Genomic DNA, 22143 nt, shown 5'->3' on the forward strand with positions numbered 1-22143 from the left:
TCAAGTCCCTATCCAGATGCCAAAACAAAAAAAAAAACCCAAAAAGATTTTTTAAAAGTCTTTTTCTTTCCAAATCAATTTTATAGCTAATTTTATTTTATTTATTAAAGTTAATTGAAGCAGATAATGACACAGTCAAAGCCAAGTAATTATGAAGATTTTTGAGCACCTCACTGATCTGATTTCTAGTCTCAGGTGTCATGTTAAAAGGATCAAAAGGAAGGTTACTAGCAAAACGCTCCATCATAGTGGAAAGTTTGACATACAGATTTTCCAATAAAGCCTTGCTTTCAAATAAACACCATAAACCATCAAAAAAACCTGAAGTGACAACTCTTTGGTATCTACATTAAATATGTCTCCAAGACTTCCACACATTCAAATTTTTCACATCAAATGTGGTGATCCAGGGGTCAGAAAAAAATCATTATATTTGTAAGGCCTCTGTTTCACCATCAGTACAGTGAATAACAGCTTTCTCCTGAACTCTCTCCCTACCTATACAGGCACGGTTATATACGTAAGCACACGTGATGGACAAAATGTTCCTCAGAAGAAAGGCTTTAACGCAAACCAACATCTGAGGATTTGGAACTGATTGTCCCATCAGTTGGTCATTCACATCCTCTTGATTGTCACAGCCTTCCTTTTGGATATTTCCTATTTAGTAATTTTACAATATATTTTTTTCCCACAGCTTGTTGGCATGTCTCTTACTAGAGTAACAAGGGACAAAAAAGAAGAAAAATGCCAATTCACACATTTTCCTTTTCTTCCACATCATGTTGGTAAAAAACCAGGCACAATCAGAGTTAGATATCAGCCAGAGATAGAGAAAGACTTCAGATCATATGAAGGTTTCTATTACGTCATCTAATAGTCCTCTCCTTACCAAGGTTTAAAAAACTGACAGATTATCTGCAGTTGTATGAAATAAGATATCAATATGCTATTAACAACTTAGTAACTCTCAGTGAACACACATCCTTTCCTGCCCAGCAATGTCACTCCCAGGTATTTATTCTATAGATACTGCCCCACATATGTCAGATAGGTACACAAGGATACTCAATGCAACTTTCCTGTTATAACAAAGGACGGAATAAACATTTATTGGTGGAATAAAGTCTATCAATAAAGGACTCATTAAATGAATCATAACATATTCTTTAAATGGCATTCTTCACAGCTGCTAAGAAGAATGAGGCCTTCTGTGGACATTGCTATGAAAGTCTCCAGGACATATTAAGTGAGAAAGCAAAGCATAGAGCAGTGTGCATAGCACACGACTGTTTTGGTTACTATATGCACACTTATTCCCATTTTATATATGGTATTGTGTGGAATGTCTCTGTAAGGACACACAAGAAACTGGTACATGGGTGTCTCCAGGGGGAGGAACTGGGTGGCCAGTGGGTAAGTAAGTAGAGTACCCCTCTAACTTTGTTCCCTTTATAACTTCCAGATTATGTACTGAGTACAAATACAATCTCTTTTTAAATTTTAATTTAAATTCAAAAACTAAAAAGAAGGAAGAAAGAGCACCCTGAACCAAAAACACTGGAGTCCTTCCTTGGGGTGTTTTCTCCATTAGGGACCCTAAAGCCTGTTAGTCCAGTCACAGATCTTTCAGGACTGATAACCTGCCTTGAAGCCACGGCCTTTTTTGCCCCTGTCTATCTTGGTTCTCTCTTAAAATGTGTCTAATAAATAGCCAAAGTTTCTGGTTCCAATTAAGATGGAGTAAGTACATTCCACAGTGTTTCTCCTAGGGAATTCAGCTAAACTCCAGGAATAGAGCTGCTCCACGCATTATCTAAAGACTAAAAAGTAACTGATAACTGGTGGACAAAGAAAACAAACCATGGCTCAAAATATCATGACATCTACGGAGTTTCCCTTTTTGCTTCTTCTAGTATCTCCTGGGCTCCAAAATCACTGCGGATGGTGATTGCAGCCATGAAATTAAAAGATGCTTGCTCCTTGGAAGGAAAGTTATGACCAACCTAGACAGCATATTCAAAAGCAGAGACATTACTTTGCCAACAAAGGTCCGTCTAGTCAAGGCTATGGTTTTTCCAGTAGTCATGTATGGATGTGAGAGTTGGACTATAAAGAAGGCTGAGTGCAGGAGAACTGATGCTTTTGAACTGTGGTGTTGGAGAAGACTCTTGAGAGTCCCTTGGACTGCAAGGAGATCCAACCAGTCCATCCTAAGGGAGATCAGTCCTAGCTGCTCATTGGAGGGACTGATGTTGAAGCTGAAACTCCAGTACTTTGGCCACCTGATTCGGAGAGCTGACTCATTGGAAAAGACCCTGATGCTGGGAAAGATTGAGGGCAGGAGGGGAAGGGGACGACCGAGGATGAGATGGTTGGATGGCATCACTGACTCAATAGACATGGGTTTGGGTGGACTCCGGGAGTTGGTGATGGACAGGGAGGCCTGGAGTGCTGCGGTTCATGGGGTCGCAAAGAGTCGGACGTGACTAAACTGAACTGAACTGAACTGAGTATCTCCTGACCTGGACTCAAAGGCAGCCCAAACTCAGAACTGTGCACCAGGTACAGAAAGAAAAAGTTCCAAGAAGACCTCCATTTTTGGCCCAAGAAACAGTAAAGGGATTCCTTAAAGGTCAAAGGGAGTAGAGGCAACCCCCCAATTTTGTCTGTTTCCCTTCTGTCCTCTCACCCTACGTTCAAGGCAACTAGGCAGCAGTTGCAATGACAACAGCAGTCAGAAAGGAAAACCTTTTCTCTGACCAGAGGAACTGTGATCCCAGGAGCCTTGAAGGAAACTCCGTTGCTTTGTTTTCTTTCCTGAGCCTCCTGTCACTTGGTTCTCAAGGGAAAGGTAATCACAGATGTGCAAGGAGAGGAGAGAAATTCAAGTCTCAGCTTTCTAGCAAGTGAAGCAAGAAGGAGAATCCTTTGGACTGGAAAGTCTGGGTTAACAACAGAAAGAAGAGGGAGCTCAGTGACGCTGTATGTGAACTCCAGGAATCACCCCCAGGCTGCACATCAAAGTATCTGACCCTCAACAACACTCTGAAGATTCTGACAATTGATCTATGAGGTACACCACTGCCCAAGTCGGAGACTAGCCACTGGCTGGTATGTACATGGAACAGATACAAATAACACAGCAAATAGCACTTTGAAAACTAAACTGATACTGAACTCCAGCCCAAAGAAGGCAGATAGGTATTTGAAGCCTGAACCCAACTAGACTGACTGCCTGATCACATAAACAAACAAATCTATAGGATTTGAACAAGATCCAAAGTCTCATATAATTTTTTAAATGTCAGAATATAAATCCAAACTGATATACAGATGACTCTTTAACATGCTTCCCTTGTGGCTCAGATGGTAAAAATCTGCCTGCAATGCAGGAGATCCAGGTTCCATCCCTGGGTTAGAAAGACCCCTGGAGAAGGGAATAGCAGCCCGCTCCACTATTCTTGCTTGGACAAGTCCATGGCCAGGGGAGCCTGGCAGGCTACAGTCCATGGGGTCACAAAGAGTCAGACATGACCAAGAGACTTTCACTTCTTCACTTAAACAACATGGGTTTGAACTGCGTGGATCCACTTATACACAAATTGTTTTCAATAACACTACACAATCTCCAGCTAGCTGAACCCACAGATATGGAACTGCTGATATGGAGGGCCAATGACAAAGTTAAATGTGGATTTTTGACTGCATGGGGGTTGGTTTCCATAACCTCCACACTGTTCAAGAGTCAAAAAGACTTGAAAATTTCAACATCTCACAAGGGAAAAGATAATCAACAAATACCAACTTCAAGATGTTAGAATTATATAACCTCAGATGACAGCACTCTTATGGCAGAAAGCGAAGAGGAACTGAACAGCCTCTTGATGAACGTGAAAGAAGAGAGTGGAAAAAAGCTGGCTTTAAACTCAACATTCAAAAAACTAAGGTCATGGCATATGCTCCCATCACTTCATGACAAATAGATGGGGAAACAATGGAAATAATTATTTTGGGGGGCTCCAAAATCACTGCAGATGGTGACTGCAGCCATGAAATTAAAAGATGCTTGCTCCTTGGAAGAAAAGCTATGACAAACCTAGACAGCATATTAAAACACAGAGACATGATGTTGCCAACAAAGGTCCGTCTAGTCAAAGCTATGGTTTTTCCAGCAGTCATGTATGGATGTGACAGTTGGAGTATAAGGAAAGTTGAGCGCCAAAGAATTGATGTTTCTGAACTGTGATGTTGGAGAAGACTCTTGAGAGTTCCCTGCACAGCAAGGAGATCCAACCAGTCCATAGGACTGACACTGAAGCTGAAACTCTAATCCTTTGGCCAACTGATGCAAAGAACTGACTCATTTGAAAAGACCCTGATGCTGGGAAAGACTGAAAGCTGGAGGAGAAGGGGATGACAGAGGATGAGATGGGTGGATGGCATCACCGACTCAATGGACATGAGTTTAAATAAACTCCGGGAGTTGGTGATGGACAGGGAGGCCTGGCGTGCCGCAGTCCATGGGGTCACAAAGCGTCAGACACAACTGAGAGACTGAACTGAACTGAACCAAAGTGGATTGCAAGGAGATCAAACCAGTCAATCCTAACAGAAATCAGTCCTGAATATTCATTGGAAAAAGTGCTATTAAAGCTGAAGCTCCAATACTTTGGCCGCCTGATGTGAAGAACTGACTCACTAGAAAAGGCCCTGATGCTGGGAAAGATTGAAGGCAGGAGAAGAAGGGGACAAAAGAGGATGAGACGGTTGGATGGCATCACTGACTCAATAGACATGAATTTGAGCAAGCTCCGGGAGTTGGTGATGGATAGGGAACTCTGGCGTGCTGTAGTCCATGGGATCTCAAAGAATAGGACACGACTCAGCAACTGAACTGACCTAAAAGCACATATTATAATCATGCTCAAAGAAATAAAGACAAATGATCTTGAAGTAAAAGGATAAGTAGACAGTCTTGACAAAGAATAGATGGAGAAGAAGGAGAAGAAGAACCAAATGAAAAAATCTAAACTAGAAATATGACAGAAATTTTTAAATTCACTAGATGGGCTCTACGGTGTAACTGAAATGACAGGTCAGTGAACTTGAAAATGGATCAACAGAATTATCTAGCTGAACAACTAAGAAAAAAGACTGGAAAACAAAAATGAACAGAGCCTTGAGGACCCATTGGACAATATCAAAAGGCCTAACATTTGTATCATCAAAGGCCGATTATAAAGGAGAAAGAGTGGTACAGAAATAATATTTGAGGGAATTCCCTGGTAGTTCAGTGGTCAGGACTTGACACTTTCACTGCCATGAGCCCAGGTTCAATCCCTGGTCGGGGAACTAAGATCCCAAAAGATGTGTGCTGTGGTCAAAAAGAAAAATATTTCAAGAAATAATAACTCAATACTTCCCAACTGTAGTAAAAGACATAAACGTATAGATTCAAGAAACTCAGTGAATATCAATCAGGATAATCTCAAAGAAATTCCTGCCCAGTAAAATCTAAAGCAGAGGAAAAAAAAATCTTGAAAGCAGTCAGAGACAAATAATGCATTACATATAGGGGAAAAAATAATTCAAATGACTGTGAACGTCTTATCAGAAACCATAGAGAACAGATGACAGCGGAAAAAGAATTTCAAGAGCTGGAAAACAATGGCCAAACCCAGAATTCTACATAGCCAGTGAAATAGCTTTCAAAAATGATGAAATAAATTCTCAAAGAAAACCAAGAGAGGTCATCACTAGCAGACTTGCCAAAGATGCTAAAGAAAATTCTTCGGATGGAAGGAAATGAACATGGAAACAGAATTTCAGGAAAGAAGAAACACTAGAAATGGTAAATATCTGAGTAAATGAAACACCCTATTTTACTTCTAAGTTCTTTAAAACATTAAAGATGACTGAAAGCAAAAATTATAACAATGTCTGATGGGGTTTTCAATGAATATAGATGCATACGACCACTACAAGATAAAAAGGAAGAGGGCAAACCAATCTTTATGGTACTAAAGTTTCTATATTCTACTTGAAGTGATACATATTAATTTTAAGTAGAATACTTGAATATGTGTACTGTAATTCCTAGTCAACACTAAAATAACTATACAAATGAAAAAGCAGTAAAAATTCAGTGTGTGTGTGTGTGTGTGTGTGTCAGCCGCTCAGTTATGTCTGATTCTTTGTGATCCCATGAACTGTAGCCCATCAGGCTCCTCTGTCCATGGAATTCTCCAGGCAAGAATACTGGATTGCCATTCCCTTCTCCAGGGGATCTTCCCGACCCAGGAATCAAACCCAGGTATCCCACATTGCAGGCAGATTCTTTACAATCTGAGCCACCAGGGAAACTCCAAAAACTCAATAGAGAAATCTAAGTAGAATACTAAAATAGTTCAAATAATCCAAAAGAAGGATGTAAAGGGAAACAAAGAAAACACAAAATAGAAAGAACAGAAAAATACAATAAAATGACAGACCTAAATCTAAAATATCAATAATTAGATTAAATGTAAATGGTCTAAACACATCACTTAAAAGAGACATTATCAGGATGGATTTACAAAAAAAGACACATTGTATGTAGTCTACCAGAAACCTGCTAAGCACAATGGTATACATAGGTTAAAAAACGAAAGGTACTAAATGTTATTATGGCTGCCTGGACTGAATTATAGAAAAGGAATAAAAAAAACATTAGTAGACAAACTGGTGAAATCTATGAAATTCTGTAGCTTACTTAATAGAGTAATATATCAATGTTAATTTCTTAGTTCTGATAAATGTACTATGGTTTTATGTAATAGGTTAACATTAGGGAAAGCTAAGTAAAGGGCATATAGGAACTCTATGTACTATTTTTGCAACTCATTTATAAATATGAAATTATTATTAAAAATGTAAGTAAAAGAAGGAGGTAAGAATATACTATGAATATGAGAGTTATCACAACTATAGTAACTGTATGTTAATAGGCTATATTAATATCAGATAAAGCAGACTTCAAAACAAGGAAAATTATCAGGGGTAAAAAGGATAGTAAGTAACAATTAAAGGGTCAATTCACTAAAATAAAAAACAATCTTAAATGTGTATGCACCTAAGAAAAGAGCTTCAAAATATATGAAGCAACAATTGATGGAACTACGGGAAGAAACGGACAAATCTACAATTTTAGAGACTTCAGTCCTCCTTTCTCAGTCCTCAATAGAACAAGTGAACGGAAAATTATCAAGGATATAAAAACATGTACATGTTAAATATATATAATTCCTATTTGTCAATAATATCTCACTAAGTCTGAAAAAATAAAGAAGAGGTAGGATGTAATGTTGCAATTGAATAATAAATAAATCACATTTTAATTTTTTTAAGAAGGAGAAAGAAAAAAATCAAGGCTATAGGAGAGTGAGGGGAGGAAAGGAAGAAGTAAAAGAGATTAAGAAGTACAAACTTTCAGTTGCTATATAAATGAGTTATGGGTATGAAATGTATATGTGGGGAATACAGTCAATAACTATGTAATATCTTTGTATGGTGACATATTGTAACTAGACTTCCATGACGATCCTTTTGAAACGTACAGAAGTATATCACTATGTTGTGTAACAGAAACATAGTGTTGTAGGTCAATTATTCTTCAAAAACAAACACACACAGAGAAAGATACAATTTGTGGTTATCAGAGGCAGTAAGTAGAAGGAGGGGAAACTAGATGAAGGCAATCAAAAGGAAGAAACTTCCAGTTATAAAAGAACTAAGTATTTGAGATAGAATGTACAACATGATAAATATAATGAACACTGCTATATATTATATATGAAAGTGTTACGAAAGTAAATCCTAAGAGTTCTCATTACAACAAAAACATTTTTTTCTATTTCTTTAATCTTATACCTACATAAGATGATAGATGCTCACTAAAGTTTTTGCAATAATCATTTCATGATGTATATAAGTCAAATTATTATGCTATACACCTTAAACTTAGGCAGTGTTCCACATCAATTATATCTGAGTAAAACTGGGAGGAAAAAAAAAATCAAGGATACCAAGGAACCAATAGCCTATCATGGACATTTACAGAACATCCCACCTAACTGTAGAATATGCATTCCTCTCAAGTGCCCCTAGGACACTCAGCAAGAGAGACCACATCCTGGGTTATAACACCCACCTCAACACATTTAAACATGTTGAAATGTTTATGTTCTTCGACCATAATGGAATTAAACTAGAAATCAATAAAATAAAAGACTTTGGAAAATCTCCCAATACTCCAAACACTCAAAGCAACACCCTTCTAAAGAATTCATTGGTCAAAGAAGAAATTTCAACATAGCAAAATTTGTACAAATGCAACCACAGCAGTGCTTATACGGGAATTTATAGTATTAAAAGCTTGTATTTAAAAAGAGGAAAGGCTTCAAATTAATGATCTAAAAAAACATAGTTTTTCACCTTAAAAAAAGAGTAAATTAATTCAAAGTAAGCAGAAGGGAAAAAATAAAAAGAGTAGAAATCAATTATATTGAAAACAGAAAAAAATAGAGGAAAAATCAATAAAATCAGAAATAGGTTCTTTGAAAAGATGAATAAAATTGATAAACTTCTAGCCAAACAAAAAAAAAAGAATGAATATACAAATTATCTATATTAAGAATGAAAGGATATTAATATAGACCCAGACACTAAAAGGCGGAGAAGGCAATGGCACCCCGCTCCAGTACTCTTGCCTGGAAAATCCCATGGACGGAGGAGCCTGGTAGGCTGGAGTCCATGGGGTCGCTGAGGGTCGGACACGACTGAGCGACTTCACTTTCACTTTTCACTTTCATGCATTGGAGAAGGAAATGGCAACCCACTCCAGTGTTCTTGCCTGGAGAATCCCAAGGACGGGGGAGCCTGGTGGGCTGCCATCTATGGGGTCGCACAGAGTTGGACACGACTGAAGTGACTTAGCAGCAGCAGAGCAGCAGCAGACACTAAAAGGATACTAAGAAAATACCTGAATGAATCTTTGTACATAAAGTTGAAAACTTAGATGAATGCACCAACTCCTTAAAAGCCACAAAGTACCAGAACTTACCCAAAAAGTATTAGACAACTTGTATTGTTCTGTATCTATTAAAGAAGTTAAATTTGTAGTTAAAAACTCCCACACAAAGAAAACTCTAGGCACAGTTCATTGAAGAATTCTACCAAATATTTTAAAAAGGAATTCTACATTTTCTCTTCCCCAAAATGAACACTTATAAACTTATTTTATAAGACCAGCATTATCCTGATACCAAAACTTGATGACAAGAAAAAAATAACAGAACTACAGACTAATATCTTCATGAACACAGATGCAAAACTCAACAAATATTAGCAAGTCATATCCAACAAAATAGAAGAACACATCACAACCAGTTGGTGTTTACCCCAAGAATGTAAGGGTAGGTCAATATTTGAAAATCAATCGGTATAATTCATTATATTAACAGATTAAATAATTTGAAAAAAATCACATAATTATATCAACTAATACATAAAAGCATCTGACAAAATTCAACATCCATTCCTGAAAAAACTCTCAATAAATTGGGAACAGAAGGGAATTTATTCAACCTGAGAAAGAGTATCTACAAAAACTAACAGCTACCATCATACATAATGGTGAGAAACTAAATGCTTTTTCCCTAAGAATGTCCACTTTCACCACTTTCATGTCTTACTAGAAGGCTATACTAACAGTAGAGGAGGTAAAGAAATAAAAAGGACAAAGACTAGAAAGAAAGATATAAAACTCATTTTTTACAGATGACATAACTATCCATATAGAAAACCCAGGGACTTCCCTGGCGGTCCTGTGGTTAAGACTCCATGCTTCCACTACAGGGGGCACAGGATTAACCCTGGTTGGGGAGTTTGAAATCCCACATACCAAACATCACAGTAAAAAAACAAAAAAAAACCAACCCCCAAAACTATAATAAAGCTCCTAGAATTAAACAGTTTAATAAGGCTGTAAGACACAACTTCAACACGAAAAAATCCATCCAATGAAGTAGAAACTGAAACTTAATTTTAAAAATTTACAATAGCTTAAAAATAGGTATAAATCTAACAATATATGAAAATCTATATGCTGAAAACTATAAAATGATTGTTGTTGTTCTGTCACTGCTGCTGCTGCTGCTAAGTCACTTCAGTCGTGTCCGACTCTGTGTGACTCCATAGACGGCAGCTCACTAAACTCCCCCATCCCTGGGATTCTCCAGGCAAGAACACTGGAGTGGGCTGCCATTTCCTTCTCCAATGCATGAAAGTGAAAAGTGAAAATGAAGTTGCTCAGTTGTGTCCAACTCTTAGCGACGCCACGGACTGCAGCCCACCAGGTTCCTCCGTGCATGGGATTTTCCAGGCAAGAGTACTGGAGTGGGGTGTCATCACCTTCTGTTCTGTCGCTAAGTCACGTCCAATCATCAGTTCTTCAGCATTCAGCCTTCTTTATGGTCCAACTCTCACATCTGTACACGACTAATGGAAAAACCATATAAGGTGATAAAAGAAATAAAATACTACCTAAATAAATGATGAAGACATTTATCATATTTATTGACTGGAAGACACAATTATCAATTCTCAAAGTGATCTCCAGATTTAATGCAGTCCCAAGCAAAACAGGGCTTTACAGGAGGCTCAGTGGTAAAGAATCTGCCTGCCAATGCAGGAGACAAAAGAGACATACTTTCGATCCCTGAGTCAGGAAGATCCCCTGGAATAGGAAATGGCATCCCACTCAAGTAGTCTTGCCTGGGAAATTCCATGGACAGAGGAACCTGGTGGGCTACAGTCCATGGGGCTGCAGAGTCAGACACGACTGAGAGACAAAGCACACACACAAGCAAAATGCTAGTGGGAGTTCTGCAGACATAGGCAAGCTATGAAATTCAGTGGAAAGACAAAAGAACTATAATGCTGTTCCGCTGCTAAGTCGTATCTGACTCTTTGCAACCCCATGGACTACACCACACCAGGCTACCGTGTCCTTCACTATCTCCCAGGGTTTGCTCAAATTCATATCCATTGAGTCGGTGATGCTATCTCATCCTCTACCACCCTCTTCTTTTACCTTCAATCTTTCCCAGCATCAGAGTTTTTTCCAATGAGTCGGCCCTTCATATCAGGAGGCCAAAGTACTGGAGCTTCAGCTTCAGCATCAGTCCTTCCAATGAATATTCAGGGTTGATTTTCTCTGGGATGGACTGGTTTGATCTCATTGCAGTACAAGGGACTCTCAAGAGTCTTCTCCTCACCACAGTTCAAAAGCATCAATTCTTTGGCACTCAGCCTTCTTTATGGTCCAACTCTCACATCTGTCTGTACATGACTACTGGAAAACCCATAACTTTGACTATACAGACCTTTGTCAGCAAGCTGATGTCTTTGCTTTTTAATACACTGTCTAGGTTTGTTATAGCTTTCCTTCCAAGGAGTATGCATCTTTTAATTTCATGGCTGCAGCCACCATCCACAGTGATTTTGGAGCCCAAGAAAATAAAATCTGTCACTGATTCCATTTTTTCCCCTTCTAATTGCCATGAAGTGATGGGACTGGATGCCATGATCTTAGATTTTTTCAATACTGAGTTTTAAGCAGTTTTTTCACTCTCCTCTTTCACTTTCATCAAGAGGCTCTTTAGTTCCTCTTCACTGTGTCATTAGAGTGGTATTATCTGCATATCTGAAGTTGATATTTCTCCCTGCAATCTTGATTCCAGCTTGTGATTCATCCAGCCCAGCATTTCACATACTGTACCCTACACAGAACTTAAATAAACAGGGTGACAATATACAGCCTTGGTGTACTCCTTTCCCAACTGGGAACCAGTCAGTTGTTCCATGTAAGGTTCTGTTGCTTCTAGACCCCCACACAGGTCTCTCAGGAGACACATAAGGTGATCTGGTATCTCTTTAAGAATTTTCCAGTTTGTTGTGATCCACACAAAGGATTTCGCGTAGTTAATGAAGGAAAAGAAGAGGTTTTTCTGGGATTCCCTTCTTTCTCTAAGTTCCAATGAATGTTGGCAATTTGATCTCTGGTTCCTTTGCCTTTTCTAAACCCAGCTTGTACATATGCAAGTTTTCAGTTCATGTACTGATGAAGCCTAACTTGAAGGATTTTGAGTATAACCTTACTAACATACGAACATGCTAAATGAGCACAATTGTATAGTAGTTTGAACATTCTATGGCACTGCCCTTCTTTGAGATTGGAATGAAAACTGATCTTTTCCAGTCCTGTGGTCACAGCTGGGTTTTCCAAATTTCCTGCTCACATTGGGTGCCATGCTTTAACAGCACCATTTTTTAGGATTTGAAATAGCTCAGCTGGAATTCCATCACCTCTACTAGTTTTATTTGTAGTAATGCTTCCTAAGGCCCATTTGACTTCACACTCCAGGATGTCTGGCTCTAGGTGAGTGACCACACCATCGTGGTTATACTGGTCATTAAGACCTTTTCTGTGTAGTTCTTCTGTGTATTCTCACCACCTCTTCTTAATTTCTTCTGCCTCTGTTAGGTCCTTATTGTTTCTGTCCTCTATCATACTCATCCTTGCATGAAATGTTCCCTTGGTGTCTCTAGTCTTTCCCATTCTGTTGTTTCCCTCTACTTCTCTGCAATGTTCCTTGAAGAAGGCCTTCTTATCTCTCCTTGCTATTCTCTGGAACTCTGCATTCAGTTGGGTATATTGTTCCCTTTCTCCCTTGCTTTTCATTTCTCTTCTTTCTCAGCTATTTGTAAAGCCTACTCAGACAACTATTTTGCCTTCTTGTATTTATTTTTCTTGGGATAGTTTTGGTCACTGCCTCCTGTACAATGTTACGAACTTCCATCCATAGTTCCTCAGGCACTCACTCTATCAGATCTAATCCCTTGAATTTAATCATCACCTCCACTGTGATAATCATACAGAATTTGATTTAGGTCATACCTGAATGGCCTAGTAGTTTTCCCTACTTTATTCAATTTAAGCCTGAATTTTTTAATAAGGAGCTGATGATCTGAGCCACAGTCAGCTCCAGGTCTTGTTTTTGCTGACTGTATAGTTTCTCCATCTTTGGTCACAAACAACAGAATCAATCTGATTTCTGTATTGACCGTTTGGTGATGTCTATGTGTAGAGTCATCCCTTGTGTTGCTGGAAAAGGGTATTTGGTAGGACCAATGTGTTCTCTTGACAAAACTCTGTTAGCCTTTGCCCTGCTTCATCCTGTACTCCAAGGCCAAACTTGTTTGTTACTCCAGGTGTCTCTTGACTTCCTCCTTTTGCATTCCAATCCCCTATGATGAAAAGGACATCTTTTTTTAGTGTTAGTTCTAGAAGGTCTTGTAGGTCTTCATAGAACTATTCAACTTCAGCTTCTTCAGCATCAGTGGTAGGGGTATAACTTGAATTACTGTGATGTTGAATGATTTGCCTTGGAAATGAACCAAGATTATTCTGTCTTTTTTGAGACTGTACCCAAGTACTGCATTTTGGACTCTTCAGTTGACTACGAGGGCTACTCCATTTCTTCCAAGGGATTCCTGCCCACAGTAGTAGATATAATGGTCATCTGAATTAAATTTGCCCGTTCTGGTCCATTTTAGTTCACCGATTCCTAAGACGCAATGTTCACTTTTGCCATCTCCTGCTGGACCACATCCACTTTACCTTGATTCATGAACCTAAGATTCAAGATTCCTATGCAATACTGTTCTTTACAGAGTCAGACTTTATTTTCACCACCAGACACATTCACAACTGAGTTTCATTTCTGCTTTGGCCTAACCACTTCATTCTTTCTGAAGCTATTAGTAACTGTCCTCTGCTCTTCAGCAGGAGCATACTGGACACCTTGTAACCTGGACAGCTCATCTTGTGGTGTCATAGCTTTTATACTGTTTATGGAGTTCTTGCGGCAAGAACACAAGAGTGGTTTACCACTACTTCCTCCAGTGTTTTTTGCAGACATAGACAAGCTGACTATGAAATTCAATGGAGAAGCAAAAGAACTATTAATAGCCAAACAATTTTGAAATAAGAAAATAAAGTTGGAAGACTCACACTACATAATTTTAAGCCTTACTGTAAAGTTACATATCTATAATCAGATCAGTGTGGTACTGGTGACAGGACAGATATATATGACAATGAAATAGAATAATCTAGAAAAAGGCCAAAACAAATATTGCCAATTGAGTTTTGACAAGAGTGCAAAGTCAATTCAAGGGGAAAAGGATAGTCTTTTTAATAGTAATGGTGCTAAAACAATCACACATCTATCTGCAAAATAAACATATAAAAATGAACTTTTACCTAAATTTCATATCCAATGAATTATATACATCTACATGTAAAATGCAAAACCATAAAACTCTTAGAGGAGAGCAAAGAACATATTTGCAAGCTTGGATTATATAAAGAATTCCTATTTACATCAAAAACATGACCCATCAAAGAAAGAAACTGACAAATTAAACTTACTTAAAATTTAAGCATTAGCTCGATAAAGGACACTGTAAAGAGAAGAAAAAGAAAAGCTACACACCAAGGCAAAACATGTTCATGTAATTTACTTCATGACTGATATCCAGGATACATGTTTTTTTAAAAAGGCTCTCAAAACTCACAGTAATAAAACAAATAACTCAGTTTAAAACATGGGCAAAAGACCTGAATAAAAGATTCGGTTAAGACATTTAACCAAAGACATATGGATGACAATATATATGTGAAAAATGCTCAAGATCATTAGTTCTTGGGGAAAAGCAAATTGAAACCACAATGAGATACCACTACATGCCTGTAAAAATTGCCAAAATAAAAAATCTGAGTGCTCAATATCACTAACCATCAAGAGAATGTGACATCAAAACTGCGTAAGAACACACAGCTGGTACGAAGCTGCTGTATAGCACAGGGAACACAGCTTGCTGCTCTGTGATGACCCAGGGGGGTGGGAGGGGACGGGAGGGAGGGAGGTGCGAGAGGAAGGGGCTATGTGTATACTTTTAGCTGACTCACACTGCTGCACAGCAGAAACTAAGACAGGGCTGTAAAGCAATTACCTTCCAATGGAATATTAAATTAAAAAAAAAACCACAGTTAGCAATCACCTCACAGCCATCAGACAGTGTTATCAAAAAAATAAATAAATAAAAAAAAGGTAACACGTGTTAGAAAGGATGCAGAGAAACTGGAGCCCCTGGCACACTGTTGGTAGGAATGCAAAACAGTGCAGCTGCTACGGAAGACAGTATGGAAATTCTTCAAAAAATGAAAACTAGACCTACCATACAATCCAGCAATCTCACTTCTGGGTAGTTCTCCAAAAGAATTAAAACCAGGATCTTGAAGAAATATTAGCTATACCATGTTCGTTGCAGCACCGTTCAATAGTTACCAAGATAGGGAGGCAACCTAAATGTCCATCTATAGATGAACACACAAAGAAGATGCGGTACACACAGACACAGGAATACTGTTCAGCTTGTTTTAAAAAGAAAGAAATTCTGACATATTCTATAACATGGATGAACCTTGAGGACAACATACTAAGTGTAATAAGCCAGTCATGGAAAGAGAAATACTGCATAATTACACTTACACGAGATATACAAAATCGCCACATTCATAGAATCCAAGTAGAATGATGTTTGCCAGGGCTGGGGGAAGAGGGAAATAGGAAGTTTCTTATCGCTGGACAGAAAGTTTCAATTAAGCAAGATGAATAAGCTCTAGAAATCCACTGTAAAACATTGGACCTATAGTCAATAACAATGTACACTTAAAATTTTGTTAAGAGGAAAGATCTCTGTGGTGTTCTTACCACAATAAAACTAAAAACAAACAAAAATTTTGACAATATCAAGTGCAAATGAAGATATTAATGACAACTCTCATACACTATTGATGGAAAAGCAAAATGGTATAATCACTCTGAAAAAAATGGTTTAGTAGTTTCTTACAAAGGTAAACATATACTTAATTACTCAGCAATTCACCCTTACAGATATCTTTGAATAATGTAAATTCAGATTCATACCAAAACCTATACATTTATAGCAGCAGTATTCATAATCACTTGAAACTGGACATATCTCAAATATCCTTCAACAAATGAATGGATAAACAAACTGATATGTAACCACACAATGGGATACTACTACGCAAAAAAAAGAACAAACTATTGATAAAGATAACAATATAGATAAATCTCCAAGGTACCATGCTGAGTGAAAGAAGGCAATTTCAAAATATTCTATTCTATAGCATGATTCTATTTAAATGACATTATAAAAAAGCAAAACCACAGAACAGAGAGCCATTTGGGAGTTGGCAGAGATCACACATTAGAGTTTGACTACAAATGGGCAGCAGAGGGCTTTTTGAGGGGATGGATCTGTTTCGTATCCTGACTGTAGTCCTGGTTACATAAATATATACATGTATTAAAACTCATAGAACTCTAGTCCAAAATTTTTTTCAACTGTCCTCTTGTAAATTTTTAAAACAACAATAAAAAATAACCAAAGCTGTTAAAAGTGTTAAAAAGGAAAAAATATATATCTGCCAAACATAAGCTAGAACTTCAAAAGCGTTTCAAATATTAGTAATATTGAACTTATTCTTGTGAAGGAAGTGGTCCTCTGTTTGGGTACAGTACCCGAATAGGAGTAAATTTCCAAATAGGAAAAGGACCCCGTGTGTCCCAGGGGCACTGCGTCTTGGCCCAAGGCTACAAGCAGATTGCAGGAGTTACGATGCCTCAGTTTCCACCAAAAGAACATCTAATGCTCTCCTGCTTAAAATACAGGCTAGCATCCATACTTCGAACTCTACAGACTAGATTTTTATAACATCTGCAAAAGTCAGCATTCAGTTCTCACAACTCTCACAAGAGTTCTCAACTAGGTTCTGAGATTAAACCATGGAAGGAAAAAACAACTGGTAAACCCTTAACAACTCAACATCTATAAGCAGTGTCTATAAGGAGCTAATGGTTCTGGAAACCTGGCTAGAAAAGTGGCATTGCTTCCTAGGAGGATTTTTTCTCCTTCAGATTTTGCAATAGATTGCACCAAGTGATAAATGCGTTGCTCTTTAAAAAACCTTTCCCTGAGCACTAGCCTGGGCCTTTAAAGGCAGGTCTGCAGAGCAGAGCCCAAGCAGGACACAGGAGTCACACACCCCTGGGTGATGGTGGCTTACCTCAGCCCTGGGAACCTGGGCAGCCTGCTGAGGAGAGGGAAGTGGAAAATGCCCACCTCCTACAAGCTGCAAGGGACAATACAGACCAGAGACTTCCTAATGGTCTGGAAGGAGCGTGTGGCTAGGAACATAGCACACTAGCCCCAAGGGTCGAGCTGCATATAAGCTTATCAAAATGAAAGATAGAAAACATCTGGATCTAATTAACAACAAGTCTTTGATATCCACTCATGACACAAACGGACTACTTTCTTTGACCCATAAAGCTTTGGAGCAATTTCTAATGCAAAGAATCTACATTAAGATCCCAAAATAAAAAAACTTTTACCCCTTCGGCACTTATGGCTTAAGTTTTCCTGTGTGAGTCAGAGAAAAAAAAATAAAAGCCTTGTGAGGTGAGTGAAGTACTCATCAGATCAGATCAGATCAGTGGCTCAGTCGTGTCCAACTCTTTGCGACCCCATGAATCGCAGCACGCCAGGCCTCCCTGTCCATCATCAGTACTCATAGGCTCATTCTATTTTGTTTCTCCACTCCACTTAATCACTCAATTCATCACTCAATTTGTGCCTTGCACCACTCCCTTTTCTAGAGACAAGGAAGAAGAATATTACAAAAAGGAAAGTGAAAAAATAAAAACCTACCAAAAAAGATGTCCCTTTCATCATAGGAGATTGGAATGCAAAAGTAGGAAGTCAAGACATACCTGGAGTAACAGGCAAGTTTGGCCTTGGGAGTACAAAACTGAAGCGGGGCAAAGGCTAACAGAATTTTGCAAAGAAAACGCACTGGTCACAGTACACACCCTCTTCCAACAACACAAGAGACAACTCTACACATGGACATCACCAGATGGTCAACACCAAAATCAGACTGGTTATATTCTTTGCAACCAAAGATGGAGAAGCTCTATACAGTCAGCAAAAACAAGACCTGGAGCTGACAGTGGCTCAGGTCATGAACTCCTTATTGCAAAATTCAGACTTAAATTGAAGAAAGTAGGGAAAACCACTAGGCCATTCAGGTAGGACCTAAATCAAATCCTTTACAGTTATACACTAGAAATGACAAATAGATTCAAGGGATTAGATCTGATAGAGTGCCTGAAGAACTATGAACAGAGGTTCATAACATTGTACAGGAGGCAGTGATCAAGACCATCCCCAAGAAAAAGAAATGCAAAAAGGCAAGATGGTTGGCTGAGAAAAGAGAAGCAAAAGGCAAAGGAGAAAAGGAAAGATATACCTGTCCGAAGGCAGTTCCAAAGAATAGCATGGAGAAATAAAAAAGCCTTCCTAAGTGAACAATGCAAAGAAATAGAGGAAAACAATAGAATGGGAAATAGAGATCTCTTCAAGAAAATTAGAGATACCAAAGGAACATTTCATGCAAAGATGGAAAAAATAAAGGACAGAAATGGTATGGAATTAACAGAAGCAGAAGATATTAAGAAGAGGTGGCAACAATACACTGAAGAACTATACAAAAATATATTAATGACCAAGATAACCATAATGGTGTTATGGCTCTACCTAGAGCCAGACATCCTAGAATGCAAAGTCAACTGGGCCTTAGGAAGCATCACTACGAACAAAGCTAATGGAGGTGATGGAACTACAGCTGAGCTACTTCAAATCCTAAAAGATGATGCTGTGAAAGTGCTGCACTCAATATGCCAGCAAATTTGGAAAGTTCAGCAGTGGCCACAGGACTGGAAAAGGTCAGTTTTCATTCCGATCCCAAAGAAAGGCAATGCCAAAGAATGCTCAAACTACTGCACAACTGCACTCATCTCACACGCTAGCAAAGTAATGCTCAAAATTCTCCAAGCTAGGCTTCAGCAGTACCCGAACTGAGAACTTTCAGATGTTCAAGCTGGATTTAGAAAAGGCAAAGGAATCAGAGATCAAATAGCCAACATTCACTGGATCATATAGAAAGCAAGAGAATTCCAGAAAAACACCTTCTTCTGATTCATTGACTATGCAAAAGCCTGTGACTATGTGGATCACAACAAACTGTGGAAAATTCTTCAAGAGCTAGGAATACCAGACTACCTTACCTGCCTCCTGAGAAACCTGTATGCAGGTCAAGAAGCAACAATTAGAACTGGACATGGAACAATGGACTGGTTCCAAATTGGGAAAAGAGTACATCAAGGCTGTATATTGTCAACCTACTTATTTAACTTTTATGCAGAGTACATTATGTGAAATGCTGGACTCGATGAAGCACTAGCTGGAATCAAGATTACAGGGAGAAATATCAACAACCTCAGATATGTAGATGACACCACCCTTATGGCAGAAAGCGAAGAGGAACTAAACAGCCTCTTGATGAAGATGAAAGAGGAGAGTGAAAAAGTGGCTTACAACTCAACATTCAAAAAACAAAGATCATCGCATCCGATCCCATTACTTCATGGCAAATAGATGGGGAAACAATGGAAACAGTGACAGACTTTATTTTCCTGGGCTCCAAAATCACTGCAGATGGTGACTGTAGTCATGAAATTAAAAGACACCTGCTCCTTGGAAGAAGAGCTATGACAAACCTAGACAGCATATTAAAAAGCAGAGACATTACTTTGCCAACAAAGGTCCATACAGTCAAAGCTATGGTTTTTCCATTAGTCATGTATGGATATGAGAGTTGGACCATAAAGAAAGCTGAGCACCAAAGAATTGATGCTTTTGAACTGTGGTGTTGGAGAAGACTCTTGAGAGTCCCTGGGATAGCAAGGAGATCCAACCAGTCCATCCTAAAGGAAATAAGTCCTGAATATTCACTGGAAGGACTGATGCTGAAGCTGAAATTCCAATACTTTGGCCACCCGATGCAAAGAACTGACTCACTGGAAAAGACTCTGATGCTGGGAAAGATTGAAGGCAGGAGGAAAGGAGATGACAGAGGATGGGATGGTTGGATGGCATCACCGACTCAATGGACATGAGTTTGAGCAAGGTCCAGGAGATGGGGAAGGATAGGGAAGCCTGGCGTGCTGCAGTCCATGGGGTCACAAAGAGCCAGAAGCAACTGAGCGACTGAACAACAACAACATACACCTACTAAAATATTACTTGTATTAGGACATCAAGATTAATAAAACAGATTGCCATCATTTAGCTAAGTGGTCTTTACGGACTTTCCTCAACCCAAACTATTTTAAGAATGGCTTCCCAAGAGGTTGCTGTTTAACTGCTCTTAACCACTATTACTTTAAGCATTCAAACTAGGAAACAGGTACAAACTTACAATATCATTGCACAGAGAACCTCCTGATGGGATTACTGTAAAGATGCTTTATAGTCGACACACTTTAAACGAAACATGCTCAGTACCACTGTGCTGCGTGGGAAGTCCTTTATGTCCCTAAACAGAGTGCTAAATTCACCAACGTCTTGGACATGAACTCTGCCCGGTCCACTGGTTCCACACAAACCATGGAGATGTCTTGCCAACAGTCTGAGTGCAAACTGCACCAAAAGTTAATTGAATTTGCAAGAACTCAGTAACTTTGGAGGGGAGAAGGAAAATTAAATGAAAAAATTCAACCAATTAAATTGCTTTTCTCTGCTGTCTGTTATTTTGCATGTGTGTGTTCTGATGTTCTGATCATCCTTTATTTTTTCTTATTCAAAGATCTTTACCTACTGCAAAATGCTAGAAGCCCACATCCTTGAGCTCACCCTTCACTCTGAACTGTCACTGTGTACTGAAGTGACACAGCAGGGCCCACTCACCACTGTCTGTGCCCTAGCTACACCAGGGAGGTTTACGCAAGTCAAGTCTGACATTTTGTATGGACAGTCCAAGATCAATACCAGAAATGACAAGCAACATTACTGGCTCATAAAGCCTAACATTTTCCCCCTGCTTTCACCTATTTAAATCCTCTCAGTTGCTACCTTTAATTCAGCCTGCAATTTCACTTACTTACTACTATGGCTTCCAAAAAGCACAGAGAATATAAGCAAATGATCAAAGAGAGAAAGTCACTGAGTTTCAGTAAGGACAAAACAGTCCTTATGAAAACAAAACAGTCCTATGAAAAGGCACATCATTCTTGTTTCTTTGTACACTAAACCAAAGGTTAGTTGAGAGTGTCAAGGAAAAAGTTGTGAGAATCAAGGGAGCTAAGTGTCTATATACGGACAGAATGAAAGACCACAAAATAAGTAAAGGATAGAAACCCACAAAGATTAAGTAATCTTTATCAGTGAGAGAACACACAGAATAAAAAAGTTGCAAGACTTAGATTTTCCTTAAAGAAAGCATGAGAAGCTCAGGGGAAAAACCCTCTGCAGAGAAAAGATCAAAAATTAGCAATCAGTAGCCTGCTAACCAAGATGCTCTGGACTAGACTGCCAACGTATATTACAGAACTTATTTCCTCAGATTTTCTAAAGAGAAGATTCTCTGTCTCTCAACTTTAGAAGAGCAAAATAATCTTTTAACTCCTCCTCCTTCCTTCCCCTCAAGTCAAGTTATTTACCAAGTTCTACTGGGCTTTCTTAGAGACTACTTCTTACATTAAAAAATGTTGCTTAAACACACACATCCATGTGACACACATGTAAAAATTATATTCATGTTCTTTCCTTGCCGTCTTCACCACTACTATCCAGGTCCAAGGCTTTGTCACCACACAACTCGGCCAAATCAAACAGCCAATTAACTGGAAGTCCATTCCTGTTCTAGTTCACCCTACTATACATTCGCTGCTGCCCAATCCTCCTAAAATATTATAAACTTTGATGACGTATCATTCTGTATGCCTTAGAACAACCACCACCTTCTATGTTCTCCATTGTCTCCAAGGATAACTGCAACGTCCACAAATTCATAATGTTGAGCTAACTCTCCCCCATCTTTGCAGG

At 38.7% G+C, this 22143-nt stretch overlaps 1 protein-coding gene and 1 non-coding gene across 9 annotated transcripts in view; one reads left to right on the forward strand and one right to left on the reverse strand.

The window, feature by feature from the left end:
- The window catches only part of SCN8A (sodium voltage-gated channel alpha subunit 8), a 196904-nt gene that overhangs the window by 165705 nt on the left and 9056 nt on the right, over positions 1–22143 (reverse strand). The gene's annotated exons all lie outside the window — the stretch shown is intronic.
- TRNAE-UUC (transfer RNA glutamic acid (anticodon UUC)) lies at positions 5283–5355 on the forward strand. Its single transcript has one exon. It is a non-coding gene; the product is annotated as a tRNA-Glu (tRNA).

The sequence above is a fragment of the Bos indicus genome, chromosome 5 (assembly GCF_029378745.1).
Source record: "Bos indicus isolate NIAB-ARS_2022 breed Sahiwal x Tharparkar chromosome 5, NIAB-ARS_B.indTharparkar_mat_pri_1.0, whole genome shotgun sequence".
Lineage (NCBI taxonomy): Eukaryota > Metazoa > Chordata > Mammalia > Artiodactyla > Bovidae > Bos > Bos indicus.